The sequence below is a fragment of the Thalassophryne amazonica genome, chromosome 16 (genome assembly GCF_902500255.1).
Source record: "Thalassophryne amazonica chromosome 16, fThaAma1.1, whole genome shotgun sequence".
Classification (NCBI taxonomy): Eukaryota; Metazoa; Chordata; class Actinopteri; order Batrachoidiformes; family Batrachoididae; genus Thalassophryne; species Thalassophryne amazonica.
Window position 1 is genome coordinate 5,408,990 of NC_047118.1, and position 21,983 is coordinate 5,430,972.

At 41.0% G+C, this 21,983-nt stretch overlaps 1 protein-coding gene and 1 long non-coding RNA gene across 2 annotated transcripts in view; one reads left to right on the forward strand and one right to left on the reverse strand.

The window, feature by feature from the left end:
- asic2 (acid-sensing (proton-gated) ion channel 2) overlaps positions 1-21,983 on the forward strand; it is a 1,153,097-nt gene that overhangs the window by 32,154 nt on the left and 1,098,960 nt on the right. The window lies entirely within an intron of this gene.
- Positions 762-21,142, reverse strand: LOC117527343. Its single transcript, XR_004565503.1, has 3 exons — positions 21,131-21,142; positions 5,786-5,787; positions 762-904 (listed from the first exon to the last, which is right to left on the reverse strand). It is a non-coding gene; the product is annotated as an uncharacterized LOC117527343 (long non-coding RNA).

The following is a 21,983-nucleotide window of genomic DNA, read 5'->3' on the forward strand; positions in this document are numbered from 1 at the left end:
CCCTGAAACCATATTTACTATCTGAGTATCTGTCTAAACATTGCGTCACTATGCTAAGATGTTGCATTCTTTCTTGATTGGTCCACTTCTCGTCCTGCGCGCAGTGCAGTCTTGTTTCTTCTTGTATCCCAGAGCTGGTCATGACCTAAAAAGGAAATATCATACAACCCCCCACCCCCCACCCAATCCTGATTGAGCTGCATGTGTCACCCCTGCCTCAATAAGAAAAACAACTTGACCTCATCTCCTGATTGCCCAGTACGACAAACAAATTTGGCCTTGTCTCAGTTACATGAATCATCAGAAAAATAGAAAGACATGTTTTCACATCCCGTCTCAATACTTGTTTATCAGCATTTTTTAGCACGCAAAGGCACAGTGGTTTTATTCAGGTCGCAATAGAAAAACAAGCTAGCATAAGAAAAAAGATAATGTAACTAATAAAGAATAAAATCACCATAATATTTTTACATAACCCACAGTGTATTCAGAAGGATCTGATCTGCTCCGTGTCAGCCTGATCCTGTCAGATCTCAGAAGCTAAGTAGTGCAGGACCTGGTTAGTTCTTGGATGGGAGCCCTCTTTGGAACACCAGTGGCTGTGTGTGTGTTTCTCCAGTTACAACTGGAGTTGCATCAGGAAGGGCATCCGGCGTAAAACTTGTGCCAGCTACAACTACGGCGGATCTGGCTGTATCCGCTGTGGCGACCCTGAACACAAAACGGGAGCAGCCGAATGGACAAGAACACTGTATTCAGAAAAAATGCCAACTATGTCTAAATAAGATTAGATAACTGCAAATAAAGTAGTAATACATACATACCCTGAAACATAACCGCATCCCACTGATTTTGCTTCTCCTGGGTTCAAACACAGCAGCCATGTCGAACATCATTCTGCTGTCTGACGTTGCTCCAGTTTCAAACATCTCAGAATGTAAACAAAGTTCCAAATTCTACGAGTTCCACATGACGGTCCGTAAACATCAGATTGTTATCGTCATGTTTGTGTTGCTTAATTCTTTTGTTTGTCCGACCACAGTCAACAAGTCATTGAGCATACATATCTGGTAACCGTTTCCAGTCCCATGTCCGCGTCACAGCTCTCCCATTGAGATTGCGATCACAGCCGTTGACTATTATCACCGGCCGCGACCTTCTGTCCATCTCTTCCTGGTCATACGTCTCCAAAATAGGTCAAACTGATGCTGCTTTCTTTGTGAGACTCGCTGGCTCCCAGCATAGTCTTACAACTGCAGGGAACACCCCTTACAGCGACCTTTGGGACCGTCATATTCCTGAAATTTTTGCGCTCCTCCTTGATGACAGACTTGGCGATAATACCAACCCAGTCTCACTTCAGTTTCTGAGACTGGGTTACGAAAAGTAGTACAATAACCTATGGGCTTGTGAGAGGGAGGTACGAAAATGGGGCACTTTTTGTAACGGGGGCATGAATTCATTTTGTGATGGGGGGCCAGGGGTGCTGCCATGGATTTTGGGCCCAATGAAAAGAAATCTTACTGCCCCCCCCATATTATTTTGTCAGTGTTATTATTGTATTAGGGGCCTCTGTGGGCCCCTGTCAATCATGGACCCCTGGAATCCTTCTCCTTATTCTCTCCTTTTCGGCATCCTTGTGGGGGGCAAAAAATGTGGGGTGTAAGGGGGAGTCTGGGGGAGTCATGGTTAACGTTTGGAGAGGGTAGACACTTATGCTATGGTTATGGTTAGAGTCAGTGATGCCAGTAACGTGTTACTCTAATCTAACCACTTTTTTTAGTAACAAGTAATCTAACGCGTTAATCTTTCCAAATCAATAATCAGATTAAAGTTACTTCTCCAAGTCACTGTGCGTTACTATTATTTTTACATTATGGGTCGATAGCAGCATTAAACTTGGTCCGTGGGCAGGAGGTCGGGGTTCAACTGAACTGCCCACTTTAAGCGAGCTGTGAGCTTTTCATCCACGTTTTTTTGCAGCAGCTCGACTCGTCCTCACCTCTTAAAGCACAGTGACAACAGCACACCTGCACTGAGCTTTACAAAGATATTTTTATGCTTTTTTTTTCCGAGCCACTCTGTATCTGCTCGCTAAAAACAGCTGATCCTCTGCGACACGTTAACAACTAACACTATTTTCCACTCAAATGCACCTAAACTCTCTTTCTGAGGACCACATGATGTGAAAACACAATAAAACTTTCTTACCTGTAAATCCGATCATGTTTTCTGCATAAATATGTTATCTATTCTTTGTGCTCAAACGTCAAAGCAGGGGCGAATCCAGATGGAATGGGGGCATGGGGCAAGGATGTTCCCCCCCTCACAACACCCCTAGATTAAAGGTCCAGTTTTGAAGCCTTTTTTTACTACAACTACTAATACTACTTAAAATAATATTAATTTCGACAAGTAAAATGTTTAGAGAGAATTTAAATGTTAGAAAAATATTAGAATTAATTTAATAGTTACATTTATAAACAATGTAGGTTAGAAATTGCAAGTTTTACTGTTACAGTGCTGTCAACAGTTAAATATGAGGTCAAGAAAGAGGTCTTTATTTTACTTTTATAAAACATTTATTTTCATTGACGTCAAGAAAGGGTGACTATAAAGTGAGTTTTGGCAAAACAGCTATCATTGTCATGTTGAGGTGGCAGAGGGTTGTTGTTGGCAGCTGGGGAAAGTAACTAAAAAAGTAACTAGTAATCTAACTTAGTTACTTTTCCAATTGAGTAATCAGTAAAGTAACTAAGTTACTTTTTCAAGGAGTAATCAGTAATCAGTAATTGGATTACTTTTTCAAAGTAACTGTGGCAACACTGGTTAGAGTTAGGAGAAAGGGAAGATTATAAATAGCAAAATAACAAAAAACAAACAAACAAACAAACAAACAAGAAAATGTGAGACCGGGCTGGATAATACATGTGAAAGTGACTATAAGCAAACACTAAAAATAATTACAAAATAAAGCATAACAGCACAAGTGAAATTCATCACTACTACTGGAAGTGCGCTCAACACCCCCCCCCCCCCCCCCAAAAAAAACAAAAAAAAAACAGACAAACAAAAAAAAACCAGATGTTGGTGATGCATTGCTTTCTGGGTTGATTTTTCCTGTAGGTGATTGGGAGAATTCTTCCATATATATATATATATATATATATATATATATATATATATATATATGGACTGTCCATATAGATTTTCACCACATATTGAAAGAAAAAAGAAATGGATTACTTTAAATACACAAAATTAAACTGCAGATCTGGTTATAGGTTCTTGTTGTCGACATCCACACATCTCCAATTATACTTTCCTGAAATGTACTTAAAAAAAAAAAACTAACAAATAAACAAAAATGAAAAAGTAATGGGTCTTTTGTGTCTTGATGCAATTTTGAAGTTCTAATTGAATTGACTGGAAGGCAGTGTGCCCTGCATATCTGAAGAAGCACATTTGATTATTTTCCTTTTATATAGTGGATGCAATTACAATCTTGATTAAATGCTGATTGAGCACAGCCACAGCTCACATCAGCATGTGCCACAGCGAGCGGAGCAGGGCGCCACGTTGTAGGTGTGAATACTCCTCGAGTGGCCGTTTCCGCGACAGCTCAGACCGCACAAACTCTAATTAGCTGATTTACGATTCTTCTGAGCAGAATGGTGTTGAAGTATTCCCACGTGGATCATGTTCCCGGGTGTTTACAGTGTCAGGAATTAGAGATTACACACAGCATGCGGCCTTACCACCTCACCAGCTCCATGGTGGCTTCTGGTTCGGCTTTGCTATTGCTAGAAGAGGGCCGTGTCACCCACCCATCCTTCGGGGGAGATTATTGCAGTTTGGCATTTTGTTCGGCTGCACAATCTAACTAATCATATTTTGTAGACACGAGATTGATGTATTTCTGAACATTTAAAAGCCCAATTCATCCGATTATAGTAGATGTACTATATTAATCACTAATGTGGCATTGTCAGCGTGACATTCTGCATTCCCAGTAGGCAGGGTGTCTGAGTCTCTTAAAGGGCACTTGAAAGCACCACCGCCACCCACGAGCCAGCCTCTCTAAGGCACCCCAGAGTCACAGCGCCAACCTGTGCCACTCAGCCGGCAGCACGGCCACAGAAACACGGCTCGGTGTGGATTCAGCATTTGTGGCAGACGTCTCGGCTGTTTCTGTGGGCTGCACGTCGATGAGTTCCCCCATGTGCCGATACAGGAGACTGATTTGTAGGGCAGCTCTCATTCATCACTTTACGTAAGTGGAGATTGTGGAAATATTCACATTTGTTTGTGAATTCTTTAAATTGTACATCAGAACTAATGCTGACAAGTTAAAAAAAAAAGTCTAATCATATTGAATCTGATCTGAAACCACATTAAGTTACAGATACACAGCTGAATTCCAGGTGTGTGTTTCAGATTACCTGTCTGGGTCTACTTTTTTTCCAGCCACAACCTGTCATTCGGGACTCCCTTGTGTGGCTATCGGCTTTCTGCGCACCCTAAACATTAGCGTCCAGCCTCGTCCTCCATGAGGGGTATTGTGTGTGATTTATGTTCTTGATCTTGGATTACATAATCTCCAAACACCTGGAAGTGTCATTTTGTACCGTGGATATGGGATTTCTAAGTTTGGCAAGACCTCCAGTGCTGACAAATGAAGCCAACGCAGAAGTGCCAAAACTTGCAGCTCCTTGAACAGCCACTTGAGGATAGCTCCACACTAGCCTTAACAGTGGGAGCTCCAGTCTCTCCAACAGGCTATTTCTTATTTATTTAAACAGGTTGCATGGACACGGAGCAGCATTTCTTCCACTCAGACTCTGATTTTACTGTAACTGCATTCAAATTAACACACATCACTTTAAATCAAGTCAGCGTGATACATAAACTCTGCAGTTAACCTGCGGCTGACATGTGGGGAACTGTGGGGGGGGGGGGACATATGGATCACAGATTAACAGTGATCTGTTCCACCATACGAGGTCTGTTAGAAAAGTATCTGACCTTTTTATTTCTTTCAAAAACCATATGGATTTGAATCATGTGCACTTGCATCAGCCAAGCTTGAACCTTCGTGTGCATACGTGAGTTTTTTCATGCCTGTCGGTTGCGTCATTTGCCTGTGGGCAGGCTTTGAGTGAGCACTGGTCCACCCCCCTCGTCAGACTTTTATTATTTAGGAATGGCAGAGCGACTGCCGCTTTGTTCCATGAAAATTTTTTCAGAAACCGCCAGACAGCCAGATGGAAACCATTTGGAAGATTCAGATGGCTTTCGGTGAAGATTCTATCGGTATCACACGGATTAAGGACCATTAAAACTGGATTAAAAATGGCCCACGGTGGCAGAGGGCGCACCGCACCCCGATCGGCCATCGACAGGCTGGAACGAGCAGATCATTAACAAATTTAAGGCTCTGTTGATGCAGGATGTCATGTGACTAGCAGAGAAGTTTCAGAAGAGGTCGGGATCAGCACTTTATCGGCACATTCCACTGTTAAAGGAGATTTTGTAATGAAAGACGTGCGGACAGATTCGCGCGTCGGGACGCAGCCGCTCATGGCGTGGGACAAACAACACCTCTGTGTTGGAAGTCTCACAGGACAAGTTGGAACATGCCCAGCTGTTAAACAATTTCTCGGATACTCACTCGACTGAAAAGCCACTGAAAGCCGTCTGAATCTTACGAATGGTTTCCAACACGGAGGTGTTGTTTGTCTTGCGCCATGAGTGGCTGCGTCCCGACGCGCGAATCCGTCCGCACGTCTTTCATTACAAAATCTCCTTTAACAGTGGAATGTGCCGATAAAGTGCTGATCCCGACCTCTTCTGAAACTTCTCTGCTAGTCACACGACATCCTGCATCAACAGAGCCTTAAATTTGGAAGTGATCTGCTCGTTCCAGCCTGTCGATGGCCGTTCGGGGCGCGGTGCGCCCTCCGCCGCCGTGGGCCATTTTTAATCCAGTTTTAATGGTCCTTAATCCGTGTGATACCGACAGAATCTTCACCGAAAGCCATCTGAATCTTCCAAATGGTTTCCATCTGGCTGTCTGGCAGAGTTTCTGAAAAAATTGTCATGGAACAAAGCGGCAGTCGCTCCGCCATTCCTAAATAATACAAATCTGACGAGGGGGGTGGACCAGTGCTCACTCAAAGCCTGCCCACAGGCGAATGACGCAACTGACAGGCGTGAAAAAACTCAAGCATGTGCACGAAGGTTCAAGCTTGGCTGATGCAAGTGCACATGATTCAAATCCATATAGTTTTTGAAAAAAAATAAAAAGGTCGGATAGTTTTCTCACAAACCTCGTATATTTCCTTTCCATCTTATAAGTCACCACCCAGACTTACTGAGATTTTTTTTTTTTATTTCACTGAATGTGCGCATTTTTCTTTAGAGAGAAAAAGAAATAGATATGAGGCTTGGGGGACAAAGGGGGATGGATCTGTCAGGGAATGAGTAGAGGAGAAGGTGGGACATGAAGTCATGGTGTGATTGTGTGTTGAAAAGAAGAGGAAGCTGGTGGGGGAAAAAAAAGAAAAAAAAAAGAATACGATACAATACCTCAGCGGCCCGGCAGGAAACCTACTTCATCCTGACCACAGGAGGAGGAGAAGGTGTGTCGGTTTAATGTGCTGCAAGCTGTGTTAATAATTCTGTGCGTGTCTGTGTTTTGGTTGTAAAGTGAAGTCATAAGAAATCCGTTTGAGTTTGTTCTGTGTGTGCTCGTCTTATGGATCCCTGACTAATGAGCCATCAGTTGATTTTTCCCTTTATTGACTAACGGCTGCAAAATCAAACGTGAGCCAGCTGTTGAGCTGTTGGTCCATTTGGATTTGGTGCAGTCAGTGTTGGTAGCTGTCGGCACTGTGTGCTGGCAGCTAAAGAACACTGTGTCATATACATTCTGTAATTGTATTGCTCCTTATAAAGTTGTTGTGCACTATTGATCCCTTTCGAAAATTGGGTTTTGTATTCAATGACAGCCAAAGAGCAGCTGCGTAGGACATGAGGATACAGTGACTACTCAAATGACCTTCAGCTTTTTTTGTATCCCATTCTTAAAAGAGCAGACTTATAACCTTGCTTTTATAAGTTACTATATGTAAGCAAATGGAGTCGGTCACTGAATGGGTATCTGCCTGTCACTGTGTTAAAAACAACGACATATTGAACTCTGCAATTTTGGCTTCTGATAAATAGAGGTGAGGACCAGTGAACCTCCTATTTTGGACTTTGTTGGCATCTTTTAGCACTATAATTTGCAGTTATTCTCCACCCAAACATGCCTAATCTACCAATGTCCGTCTGGTCGGATGTAGGGTTGCGTATTGAGAACCGGTTCTTTTTGAGTATCACTAAGAAATGATTCGATCCACCGATGTCAATAGTCTTTTTGCTTAATGATTCCCTTATCGGTCCATCATAGTGGCCGTTGTTTTTGAGGGTGTTTGTCGGGAAATGATTATTTCTCTACATTGAATACAGACCCTGCAGTGGGTTCCGTTGGCACAGCTCCAAACACTGCAAGGCTCTCTGCCGAGACAGAGTCCGGTCGGAATTAATAATTTCAAAGCGAATCGCCACTTTAAATAAAATGACACCTCTTTCCAAACGCTGTAATACAGACAAGAAACTACAGTCGATTAAAACTTTTTTCCTCTTCTGTTTTTGTCCAGAGATCAAGGATCCACCATGTAGAGTTTATTATGTTCAGAGTTTAAGGATCCAGTGACCAATTTCATATTTATTTACTTTAAGACTCAATAAAATGTTGTTGACATAGAAAACCTGTAAAGCCTACTTTTATTAAATAGAAAATTCACAAGAGGTATTGATAAGGGAATCGATAAGGAATCGGATTGATAAGCAGAATCGATAATGGTATCGATATTGATAAAATCTTATCAATACCCATCCCTAGTTGGATGTGAGCGAAATATGCTCATGTGCGCGCAAACAGCAGAGCCTATTTGCTTCGAGGCTCTGCCACGTTATTTGTCGGTCCAACCGAGCATCGCTAATGTTAATGATGACCTAAGGGGAGCGGATTGGATTTGGGTTTGCAGTGAAATGTTAGCACACTGATTAAAAGAAGGACATCCCACTGTAGTAGGACTCGGTTCCCTTCAGCTGTAGTGGAAACCCAGTGAAAAGAATTGGATCATTGTCAAACCACACAACACTATTTGCTAATCACAAGGTTCTGCTGCAGTATCTACTAAGGTCACTGTTATTACTTGTTTCTGTTCATTCTGTACTATAATTGGCCCAGTGATCTTGGTAGCAACAGTGTAGAATGAGAAGTAGTAAGTCCCATATAGGTCGTAAGAGCCATTGGCACTGGTGCTTATCCCCAGATAAGTTTGTTTGGTGGACTAGTACTATGTAAGATAAGGTAAGATGAGATCAACTTTATTCCGAAGGAAATTATTTTGCCAGAGTACTGAAACTGTAAACAGTGAACAATGTGTGTGTGTTTTTTACAATATGTACAACACATTTATATGAAATGACTGGAAGACATTTGCACAAGATGTTTGATAATATTGCCCATAACTCTGAGTAACTGAATAATTCTGTTCATTATATATTCATTCTGCAGAAAGAGGAGGAGTTATACACTCTGATTGCCACAGGTAGGAAGGACCTCCTGTGGCGTTCTGTGGTGCTCCTTCGGTGGTTTCAGTCTATGGCTGAAGGTGCTCTGAGAGGACATCAGTGTAGCATGTAGGGGGTGGGAGGTGTTGCCAATGATGCTGAGCAGTTTCTTCAACATCCTCCTCTCTGACACCTCCACCACAGACTCCAGCTCCACCCCCAGGACAGAGCCAGCTCTCCTGATGAGCTTGTTGAGTCTTTTTATGTTAGCTGCCTTCAGTCTGGTGCTCCAGCACACTACAGGGCAGAAGATGACGCTGGAGACCACCGAGTGATAGACAGTGGTAGAACAACCATCTTGTTGTAGAACTCGGACAGGAAATGTAACTGGAAATCAAACCAAGGTCTGCATATTGGTAGCCCAACTCCTTATCCCACTGAGCTACCCACTTGACGGTGTGTAGAATTAGATTACAATTGCAATTTCTTTTTATGAAACCACTGTACAAAACATAAAATATAATGCATCACCTCTAGTAAACATGGTGAATATAAATCATGTCTGCTCTATATTTTGTATTAGTATTTTGAGATTGGGAGCTTTTCATTTGTATGCTCAGTGCTGCAGCAGCAGTAAGTCAGTGAGTTTTACACCATCAGTTTCCTCGAAAACATATCAAAATATCCTGCTACCTGAAAATTCACTGCACCTCAAACAACCCTGGGGTTATGTGCACTCCAAAACACACTCAGTCATGGTTATATAGTATTCTGGAAAATATGCAAATACGCTGAACAGGTGTCAACACCAAAAGTCAATACAGTGCAAGACATTGCAAGTCGTGGTGCAAAACAACAACAAAAGACATTACACATTGTGAAGTTGGGAAATGGATCATAATGAGGTAAATTCATTCAAACGTTAAGAGAAATAAATGGAAAAAATCTTTGTAATGGAAATTTGTTCAGAACTAAAGGCTGTGAACCGGAACTGTACATCACCAATTGCTGCCAAGATCAAAATCATTTGTGTGTAGATGTATGACAAATGTATCACACCATCAAACTTTGAATAAATACATATGACAAGTCAAGTGGAAATGGCTGTGGTGAATACCTACTTTAAGAAAAGGGAGGAGCACAGGGTAACATATTAAGAGTGGAGAAAGGTGCACACAGGTGGACTACATTCTTTATAGGAGATGCAAACTAAAAGAAATCAGACTGTAAGGTGGTGGCAGGAGAGATTGTCGTTAGACAGCATAGGATGGTTGTTTGTAGGATTACTTTAGAGGTAAAGAAGAAGAGTGAGCTCAACAAAGGATCAGATGGTGGAAGCTGAAGGAGGAAGACTGTTGTGTGAAATTTACCGAGCAGGTGAGTGAGGCACTGGTTGGAGGGGAAGGAATTTTGGACAACTGGCAAAGTACTGCAGATGTGGTGAGGGAGACAGCTAGGATACTACTGGATATGACATCTGGACAGTGGAAGGAAGACAAGGAGACTTGGTGGTGGAATGAAGAGGTCCAGGAAAGCATAAGGAGAAAGAGGTTGGCGAAAAAGTTTTGGGATAGTCGTAGAGATGAAGAAAGTAGACGGGAGTACAAGGAGATGCGGTGTAAGGCGAAAAGAGAAGTGGCAAACGCGAAGGAAAATGCATATTGCGAGCTGTACAAGAAGTTGAATAGTAAGGAAGGAGAAAAGGACTTGTACCAATTGGAGAGGACAAAGGGACAGAGCTGGAAAGGATGTGCAGCAGGTTAGGGTGGTAAAAGATGCACATGGTAATGTGCTGACAAGTGAGGAGAGTGTGCTATGAAAGTGGAGGGAACATTTTGAAGAGCTGATGAATAAAGAAAATGAGCGAGAGAAAAGGCTGGATGATGTGGTGAGAGTAAATCAGGAAGTAAAAGAGATTAGCAAGGAAGAAGTGAGGGCTGCTATGAAGAGGATGAAGAGTGGAAAGGCAGTTGGTCCAGATGACATTCCAGTGGAGGCATGGAAATGTCTAGGAGAGATGGCAGTAGAGTTTCTAACCAGATTGTTTAATAAAATCTTGGAAAGTGAGAGGATGCCTGAGGAGTGGAGACGAAGTGTGTTGGTTCCTATTTTCAAGAACAAGGGTGATGTGCAGAGCTGCAGTAACTACAGAGGCATAAAGTTGATCAGCCACAGCATGAAGTTATGGGAAAGAGTAGTAGAAGCTAGGCTTAGAAAACAGGTGAAGATCTGTGAGCAGCAATATGGTTTCATGCCAAGAAAGAGCACTACAGATGCAATGTTTGCTATGAGAATACTGTTGGAAAAGTACAGAGAAGGACAGAAAGAGTTACATTGTGTGTTTGTGGACTTAGAAAAAGCTTATGATAGGGTGCCAAGAGAAGAGTTGTGGCATTGTATGAGGAAGTCTGGAGTGGCAGAGAAGTATGTTAGGGTAGTGCAGGACATGTACAAGAATAGTGTGACAGCGGTGAGATGCGCAGTCGGAATGACAGACTCATTCAAGGTGGAGGTGGGATTACACCAAGGATCAGCTCTGAGTCTTTTCTTGTTTGCAGTGGTGATGGACAGGTTTGACGGATGAGATCAGACAGGAGTCCCCATGGACTATGATGTTTGCAGATGACATTGTGATCTGTAGTGAGAGTAGAGAGCAAGGTGAGTCTAGTCTGGAGAGGTGGAGATATGCTTTGGAGAGAAGGGGAATGAAAGTCAGTAGAAGCAAGACTGAGTACATGTGTGTGAAAGGGAGGGGAGCCCAGTGGAATAGTGCAGTTACAGGAGTAGAAGTGGTGAAAGTAGATGAGTTTAATATTTGTGGTCACTGTTCAAAGTAATGGAGAGTGTGGTAAAGAGGTGAAGAAGAGAGTGCAGGCAGGGTGGAGTGGGTGGAGAAAGGTGGCAGGAGTGATTTGCGACCGAAGAATATCAGCAAGAGTGAAGGGGAAAGTTTACAAGACAGTAGTGAGACCAACTATGTTGTACGGCTTAAAGACAGTGGCACTAACAAAAGACAGGAGGCAGAGCTGGAGGTGGAGCTGAAGATGTTGAGGTTCTCTTTGGGAGTAACAAGAATGGACAAGATTAGGAATGAACATATCAGAGGGACAGCTCAGGTGGGACGGTTTGGAGACAAAGTCAGAGAGGCGAGATTGAGATGGTTTGGACATGTGCGGAGGAGGGACCCAGGGTATATAGGGAGAAGGATGCTGAGGATGGAGCCACCAGGCAGGAGGAGAAGAGGGAGACCAAAGAGGAGGTTTATGGATGTTTTGAAGGAGGACATGCAGGTGGTTGGTGTGACAGAGGAAGATACAGAGGACAGGGTGAGATGGAAATGATTGATCTGCTGTGGCGACCCCTAACGGGAACAGTCGAAAGACGAAGAAGTAGTCAAGTGTGAGAGCATGCACTGGTGGTATATTTCACTGTAAACACAACAGAAAAGGTCTGGGTCCAGGATGGCCATCACCCAGGCAAAGACCGACACATCCCCACCAACGTGGCTTTCTCCACCCAGTGAGGACATGAACACTGAGTCATCTGTGTGCTGGATCATGCCAAGTTATGGCCAAAATGTCATTCGTGATGCTCTCATCAAAATTACAAGTGTGCATGAAAATTCAGTAAGGTATGTCTCTATATATATTCCAGTTCTAGGGTAAAATGATACTAGTGTATACTAATGTATATCTAAATATCTAAAAAAAGAAGAGCAGAATAGAAGAGTAGAAGAGAGTAGAGTAGAGACACTTAGGTGCCTGGTCTGAGAACCAGGGATGGTAGGTTGAAAAGTTTTGTCCCATGGGAACTCTCCCTACCCACCCAAGAGGCTCAAGAAAATGGACATCATAATAATATATCATAAGACATATCATAAGAAAATAGACATCATGTCTATAAGTGATATTAAATAATAAGGGTAATAAACAATATATACAAGAAATATGTTTTATATATAATATTATAGGAGTTAGCTTCTAAAACCTAAATATTAATATAGGAGAAGATTGTAGTATATGTATACTTAGTTTGTAGACTAGTAGTAAAATTAAATTATAGCTAGCTTATGGTTATTATATTATAGAAACATGTCCTTCAGCATGTCCTTCAGTAACTGCTTGAATGACTGTGTCAGACATCCAGTTGCTGCCTGAGGCCACTGGCTGGAATCCAGTTCTCACAGTCATGAAGTACCAGGACTCTAAAGACTTTGGCACTCATTTTCTTGCAATAATATCGGCATCGGCAAACATCTCAGCCCAGCTACCTCATGATGGCATGAGTTCTTCACAGGCGACTCACAACCTCAAAGGCTGAGGATCCAGAGTCCACCATGTAGACTTTCACTGTCCAGAGGTCACTGGAATCTAGATCTTAGTCTTAATTCAGGACAAATGTGAAGCCAGACTCAAATTGAAAACTAGAGTTCTTCAGGGATGTGTTCTAAGTCCTACACTGTTCAATACTTGCATGTGCTGGGTGTTGAGTAGGGTTGTGGAAACCAGCAGCTTAGGTGTCTTTGCTGGTGAGGAAAGGTTTACTGACCTTAACATTGTGGATGATGCTGTGGTCTTCGCGGAGTCGGTGGGTACCCTGATGACAGCACTTGAGAAAATGAGTGAGTAACTGAAGTGTTGAAGTTAGGGACTGAATTTACGACCAATTTCTACAAATTCATATTGGCTTTATCTTAAACTGCGATACCATAATCTCAAAGCTCGACCCAAATCCTGAGCCAATCATCTCACGTTCATGTACACCACCCTCTCAGATTGAGCTCACACCTGCGTTTTGTTTTGGGAGCTTTTCAGTCAAGTCATTTTTCAAGACCTTGTTTAAAATGCACTTCCTTCAGCTTTAATCACTTGTCAGAATATTTTCTCAAGTCAGTGAGTGATTCATAGCTCATATAATTTCATATCTACATTCTTTGACCAGATTTGCTATGAATTCACACTAATTGCATCTTTACAGATGCACAGCTGATGCAATTTCCACAGTAAATCCATCAGGAGTGAAATGACAGCTGGTTCATTTTATGTTGTTGGATTCTTCTTTTGTATTTTATTTTATAGTCTTTTGTGGCAGCTCCTTTTGATGCACTTAATGACCTGCCGGCCACTCGTTCACTCACTTGCTCCTCTGTGTGTCTGTCTCCATCTTACTCACTCAGACTGGCTCATTGCATGTCCATGCTTTTGTTTCCAATTCATAGATTTCTTGACTGAGGATATTAAAAATGATTGACAGTCATCAGAGGGGCGATGCATGTCCTGCACGCACACACATAAACCGCACTGTAAGAGTGAGATAGGAGATGATTGCAGGAGTGGTAGTGCCACAAAATAAGCCAGACGTTCATCTTGCTCAGTTGGTTGCATTTTTTTTTTGTATTGTGACACAATTTAAAAATAATTTTGTCATATCATCAGTGTCACTTCTACCATGTAATTACAAAGGATTAGCTGAGGCATGTAAGCTTTGGATTACCTCTGGTGGCGGAGACATACTGAAAATTGTATTTTCCAGACAATTATGAAATAATTTCATGATGCTGTAGTGGCTTCATAATGATACACATAATGACAAATTATATATTTATCCTATGGATCAATCTCCCTACTCCTATTGGTTGCATAGATATCTCTTGGAAAAAAAAGATGGACTATATATTTGATGACTTTGAGTTGAACTGTGACTGATCTCTTCAATTCCATTTTAATTCAGTTCATTTGTACAGCACCAAATCACAACACAAGTCACCACAAGGTGTTACACACGAGTGTGGTTGAATCTTACCAACCACACGGGCAATCACACTGACAGCAGTGGTAAGGAAGAACTCCCTCAGGCATTTTGAATATAGGAAGAAGCCTCAAGCAGACCAGAGAGACTCAGTGTGGTGGCCATCTGCTTTGGGCAAAATAACAAATAAATCAAAGCATAACAAAGAATTGTCAAACATGTACAGACAGAAATGTTGCAGTTAAGCAACCATATACATAGGGAGCCCGTTGGTGCAAGGACTGATGTCTCAAAGACATCCGAGCAGTGAGGGACAGAGTCTGAGTAAATGGACTGTAATTAGTGAGTCCTTAATTCCTTTGTGTGCTGCAGCTTCCCACAATTCACCTTCAGGTCCCACACATTTCAGTTAGTGATGGAATCCCGATCCACGTAGCTTCCACTTCACAGATGGTCTGCATTTCCATCATTAGCTTACAGAGAACAAAGCCAAAATCAATCAGCCAGGATATTCACTGTAACTCAATCTTACAAAAGCAAACAAACCAAATCCTAACGTGTTTGCGGGCACTTCGCCAACATTCCCCAGAAATTTAGCTGAAATGAGATTCTTTCTCTGTCAGTAATGGAACTCATTGAAGTTACAAGGAAAGACAGTAATTTAATACAACTCAGCCCACATTAATGAGATGGGGGGAACAGATGTCTGGATTTGAGTAACCCTGCAGAATCAGACTATTTTATCTAGGGTTGGGTATCAAGTACCAGTTCTTTTCAAGTATCATTAAGAAATAATTAGATCCATCAATATCAATAGTCTTTTTGCTTAACGATTCCTTTATTGGTCCTTCTGAGCGCCCATGGTTTATGAGGGTGTTTGTTGGGACAATGATCATTTCTCTACGTTGATTGCAGACCCTGCAGGGGCTCTGTATTCAACCGCTTCTGCAGCGCAACTGCACTTTTGAAGCTTGAACCAATGAAGCAGTGCTTTGATCCACTGGGTCATTGGTTCTTTGATTCGCTGCTCTTCAGAAGCGGCAAGTCCGCTTCTTAACCCCTCTCAAAGCCATTAAAATATGTCAATCATGGTCACTTTTGTGTGGATTAATGGCACTAACAGGGACTCTTGTCTTGTTGCAGTCAAGAAATGAGAATAGTCCTCCGTTCCATTGGCACAGCTCCAAACACTGCACGGCTCTCTGGCAAGACAGAGTCCAGTCAGTATTAATGACTTCAAAATGAATTGCCGCTTTAAATAAAATGAGACCTCTTTCCAAATGCTGTAATACAGACAAACTACAATAGACTAAAACGTTTTTTTTTTCCCCTCTCAAAATGAGACATCCTGCATTCTTTATGAATTACATGCTGACATGCAGCACAGCCAGCTGCAAGAGCTCAGCTCAGATGTATGGAGTGACATTCATACCAATTTCTGACAGGAAATGCTTTTGACAAAAACTACAGATTTTGTTTATTTCTATTTATGTTCAGAGATCAAGGATCCACTATGTAGAGTTTATTATCTCCAGAGTTTAAGGATCATATTTATTTAATTTAAGGCTCAATAAAATGTTTTTGACATAGAAAACACAAAAAATTCACAAGAGGTATCGATAAGGGAATCGATAAGGAATCGGATCGATAAGCAGAATCGATAATGGTATCGATATCGATTAAAATCTTATCAATGCCCATCCCTAATTTTATCTCAGTGGGCAGACTATTCCACATAAAATGTGCACAGTAAGAAAAACTCTGTGGAGCTGCTGACTACTTCTTCACAGTTTTGGAACACACAGTATTCCTGCACCCTGAGAACACAGAGCACAGGTCGGCACAAAACGTTTAACAAGAACTGTCAAATGGGGGCACTTGTCATTGCAGGATTTTAAACAATATTAACAAACCCTAAAAATGTGACCTCACATAAAAAGGAAGCCAGAACTGAGTTAATGTGGTCAAAGTTTCTTTTCCTTCTTAGAACTCCAGCTACAGCACTTTGAACTATTTGAAGACTTCCGATGCTAGGGTGTGGCAAGCCAAAAAAAATAGGACTTTACAATAATCAGTTTTAGATGACACCAAGGCATGAATCACTGTTTCTGCATTTACTGTACAATCGTCTAATTTGAGAGAGATCGTTTTTATTAATTTGTATGTAAAACTTAGTGTCACTAGTATAGCAGTGTAAAGTATTCCCATCCCATATTTTAGCAGAAGTCACCCATTAGGTACTATGTAAAGAGAATATAGCAGAGGGCCTAATACAGAACCCTGTGGTACCCCTATCCTAGTAGTCATTAGATGAGAGATGGAGAACACCCTTGACAAGTAAAAACTGGCTTTGCAGTCAAAAATTGATATTTCACGTAGTTGTGCTTTTGTGTACATGAATTGTAGTTTTTCCGATGTGATTCTGCCCCGTTTTTCTCTCATGCGGGATCACAACTAACACAAGGTAATGTACAGGCATATTCCAGCGTAAATACCCAGGGAGAGACTCCAGGTTGCAAGTGCACCAGGTGAGAAGTCAGTTTAAGAGCTTAAAATCCAGCTCACACCAGTGAACTTCTACTGCCCTTGTCACAGCAGTGCGATGCTGAAAATATGCATTGTGAAGCATGATCTGGATCTGTGACAAGAACAATTCCCACCTGTCCCGTTAGAGGCTGAGTGACTATGAAGGCGGATGTTTAATTTGGGTGTCTTCCCAACAAGGTACCATCTCTCACTGTTGTGACAATGATGAGTAATTTTCTGTCAGAAACTGTAAATACCTGAAGCATGTTCATTTTCCAGAGGAACTGCGGAGTTGAAACAATGTACAGTCGCTGTTATACCGAGTGAAATCAAATCCGTCATCACACCTGAGTTGGCTTGTTTAATTTCCTGCCCTAGCCACTGTGGTTGACATTGATCCTGAAGTCTAAATGTGGATGTTGTTTACATAAACGGCTCATTCTCACACAGCTCTGTGGCTTTTAGGAACGCTGTGGTCAATCATGTGGTAACTGTCAGCAGGGATGCTGTTTTCCTCCACCCCCAGCTTGTTTTTGCTGTTGTTCTGACATTGTTCATGTCATCATCTTCCTTCTCTCTACGGGATTCACTGCATGGAGTCAGATCTGTGAGTTAAATGCTCAAATGTGACTAGGGTTGAAGAAACTTACAAGGGTTGGCAGACTCCTTTTGACTGCATTTTAGTCCGTCTGTCTTTTCCTCTTTTATCTGTGGAAGTTCAACAGGGCACTTTTCATCTCAGAGCTCACATTCACCTGAGAGCTATATGCTCAAGGCCTCAGGGGTTTGTTCACTCACACGAAGAGATATATATATTTTTTGGCTTTCTTTTTTTGATAATATTTCAATAAAAAAGTGGCAACCATGAAATTTGCTGAAATAATAGCTACCGATATCGTGTCATGTCTCTTGTATGTGATACGATACAATACAAACACTTTAGAGTGTAAATTCATCTTTGGTTTTACCATTGACATGTCTCAAGACAGTAGGACATACAGGATATATATATATATATATATATATATATATATATATATATGACTGCATTTGAAGTACAGTAACTTCACAGTCAGCATGGATTTAAAAACGTAGCAATAAAAGTACACCACGCAATAAAAAACAAAACAAAAAATACTTGCAGTGCCAAACAAGCCCTCAACAAAGGTAGGGAGCAGAAGTGAAGGTAAGCAGCTGCCACCTTCTAGTTTTATTTATTGCATTGACAGCGTCTGGGACAAAGGACCTTTTATAAAGATTTTTCCTTTCTAGTGGTAGTCTGTAACATTTCCCTCAATTTCATTTTAATTTGTTAAACTTATAGAGCGCCAAATCACGACAGAGTCATCTCTAGGTGCTTCACATAAAACAACTCAACAATAAAAAACAAAATGAATTAAATCAAAGAAATCAAAGAGCATGATCAAAAGGTCAAAAGCATGATAAAAAAGTTGAAAACATAAAAGCATAAAAGCATAGTAAGCAATATATTAATCATATAAAATAGAAGACAAATGCATCTTCAGACGCAACTTAAAAGTCTCCACAGAGTCTGACTGCCTCACCAGTACAGGGAGATCATTCCACAGGACCGGGGCACGATAGGAAAAGTCTCTATTTCCCACAGAGTTTTTATTCACCCTAGGGACACAGAGCAATCCTGTGTCCTATGAGCCCAGAGCGGTACTTAAGTAGATCTGCCACATAGGGCAGTGCCAGTCCATGACGAATTTTATAGGCCAGTTGCAGGACCTTAAAATCTGATCTCGCAGAAGTAGGAAGCCAGTTAAGGTAAAAGCTCAAATTAACTATACAGAGGATGGGAAGTCTCATTAATGATCTTCTCAGCATTACTTCTGGTTAATTCATCGTAGAGACAACTCAACTGCTTCTGTGGCTTCCTTAACATCTTGGAGACCAGATTCACTATTTTCTGCAGTTTGTTTCTCTGTTTAATGTTCAGATTTCCATACCACATGATCATGTTAAATGATAAGATTCTTTCCACAAGGCTCTTATACTAGTACACAGTTTCTAAAATAGCTTGACTCACTCCAAAAAGGCGTTGTGAACATTTAAAAAAAATATGATCATTATTGATTTGGAAAGTAAGACTGCCGTCAATGTATGTATCCAGGTAAGTAAAATCATCAACCATCTTGACCATTTGTCCATGTATGATTACTTGTGTCATTATATTCTCGTTATTTTTTAGGACTAACTCCTCGGCCTTTAGAACATTTATTTCCAAGGAGCTGGTTGAACACCAATTTTGAAAGATCAATTACGTGATTAAAATACAGATTCTCTCTTTCAATATCGCCCTCCTGCAGTAGAGCAGTCAACGCCATATCATCTGCGTACTGAAATAGATTTTAAAAATATGATTGATATTAAACTCATTTGTATACACAGAATAAAGAGAGGGTGAACAAATTGTACCCTGTGGTACTCCTGTGTTCAATACCATCTAATCTGAAACATGACCACTTACAAGGACTCTTTGTGGGCGATCAGAGAGGAAATCTGTGATCCAGTGAATGCTACCACCGTTAACCCGTAGACCTATGAGTCACTGCAAAAGGATATGCGTTTGCATAGTATTAAAAGCAGATGTAAAATCAATAAAAAGAATTCTAACATAGTGTGTGGGAGCTTTGTTATGGTGTTGAACAAGGTTACAGTCCCATCATTTGTATCCCTCTTGTTTTTATATGTGAACTGTAGGTGGCCAAGGCTGTTTGATATAGAGGCTGTCATACATCTACTTCAAACTTTCTCCATGCACTTACCTAAAATACCCAATCATGACACTCACAATTAGTGTCCTCAGTTCTTAAATGCTTATTGAGTGTTGTTAGAAGGAAAGGTGATGTAACACAGTGGTAAACATACCACTGTCCCAGCTTTTTTGAAATGTGTTGCAGGCATACATTTCAAAATGAGTAAATATTTGCACAAAAACAATAAAGTTTATCAGTCTGAACATTAAATATCTTGTCTTTGTGGTGTATTCAATTGAATATAGGTTGAAGAGGAATTTCAAATCATTGTATTCTGTTTTTGTTTACATTTTACACAATGTCCCAACTTCATTGGAATTGGGGTTGTAGAGGTGAGTGCAATGGGCTTAAAATCTTTTAATTCTGAAGTCCCTGGCTTCTTAGGAATGGACACAATGTTTGACATTTTCCAAATTTTAGGTACTGTACATGAGTCAAGCACACTCTAAAAAAGGAACTACTGTCTCAATGAGGAAAACTGATGTAACAATTTGCATAGATTTTTTTTAGTTATTTCAACTTTCAACTAGTTCTTTCAACTTAATTAATGCCACAAGACCTCTCCAGTTAAGTTGAAATAAAATATATATATATATGCAAATTGTTACATCACTTTTTCTCATTGAGACAGCAGTTCATTTTTAGAGTGCAGGAGCTGAAATAGTTTATTCAAAAGTCCTTTTAATTGCATAGTGCAATCTTTTAACACTACCTCTAAGGTCATCAGGCCTTGGAGCCTTATTGGGTTTTAATCTTGAGGTAATTTCATGTTCTGTGAGTGTCATTGGAACATATTGGGGGATAGATTTAGACACTTAATTTTTCCACTCAGATTTCCACATCCAAACAATTGAAAATGGACGAACACATGAATAAAATGCCAGAGCAGGTGAAACACAGGGCCAGCAGCAGCGTTGTGCCCCCTATGGGTCATTCAATTTGCAGGCTTTTATGTCCCATGTACTCAAATCTGAATGAGTTTATTAAGGTGTGTTCCCTTGATGATTACCCAATCTTTACCGACGGAGAGTGAAAATTTGATGAACGTCGACCATCGTCGAGGTTTGACAGACTCCGCGGGGGCTACGTTGACATCAGTCAGGCAACACTGATGGTCGTCATGGTCCTAGAAAAATTTTCAACATGCATAAATTATTCAGCGCTCATCCTAAAACGCTGCCAATAGCTGAGCTTTGCTACCGCCATGCCATTATTGCTCTGTTCCCATCTGCCGATCTCCACTGGCCAACATTGGAGCCTTGACTGGATGCACCACCTTCTCTGGATCCCTTGGGCATGTAAGAATATGGACAAATATGAAGAAATGTTAAGGAATATGTAGACCCTGTTTTGACGGCGCAAGCAATCATAGAGTTATGTAGAGCTCATATGGACTACATCATGGAACATCTCAAATGTTGAGTTGATGATCAGCTCCACCAAGCTACGCTACTGCTGCGTGATTGTACTACCAATGTGCCTTCCGATGGTGAAAATGGAGCTACATCATATAAGAATAAGTCAGTGGACTGTTGCCAAACATCAAATAAATGGACTGTGTTTATATAGTGCTTTTCCATCTTCAGCTCAAAGAGCTTTACACACTAATACCTCACATTCACCCCGATGTGAGGGTGCTGCCATACAAGGTACTCACTACACAAGGAGCAACTAGGCAATTAAGGACCTTGCCCAAGGACCCTTAGTGATTTTCCGGTCAGTCTGAGACAGCTCAAAATTCTTATATCGAGTTTGAAAAATTGGGGTTCAAATGGATCCAATATGAAAAATGATCATGGAGCCCACAGTATTTAAACAAATATGATCACAAGAAGTGAAAGTGAAGACAACTACATTGGTGACAACTACATAAAATTTCAGCTGGATAAGTATAACAGTTCAGAAATTATGAGTTACCCAAATAAATCACATTTCCCATAGTACATTTTCACATCTCAAGTAAATCATGATGCACATCGTTGACAGTCATGTTTCCCGAAAATGATGAGAACTTGCTGACATTGCCATCGTCTCAAACGGAGATGTTCACAGGCTGCATTCCATCATTATGGGTCAGTTTCATCTGCATAACATTTTCATATTTGCAGATGACATGATGAACATTTTAGGTGTTTATTGGCTCATACTGATGTCATAGATAATCCTGCATTCCTACATTACTGGATAGTTTTCATGTAATGAAAGGTGCTGATGGACATTTTTCCATGGTAAACATAAAACAGGAGAAACAACACACAGTCTTTCTCTTCTTTCCAATCATAACAATAGAATAATATATAA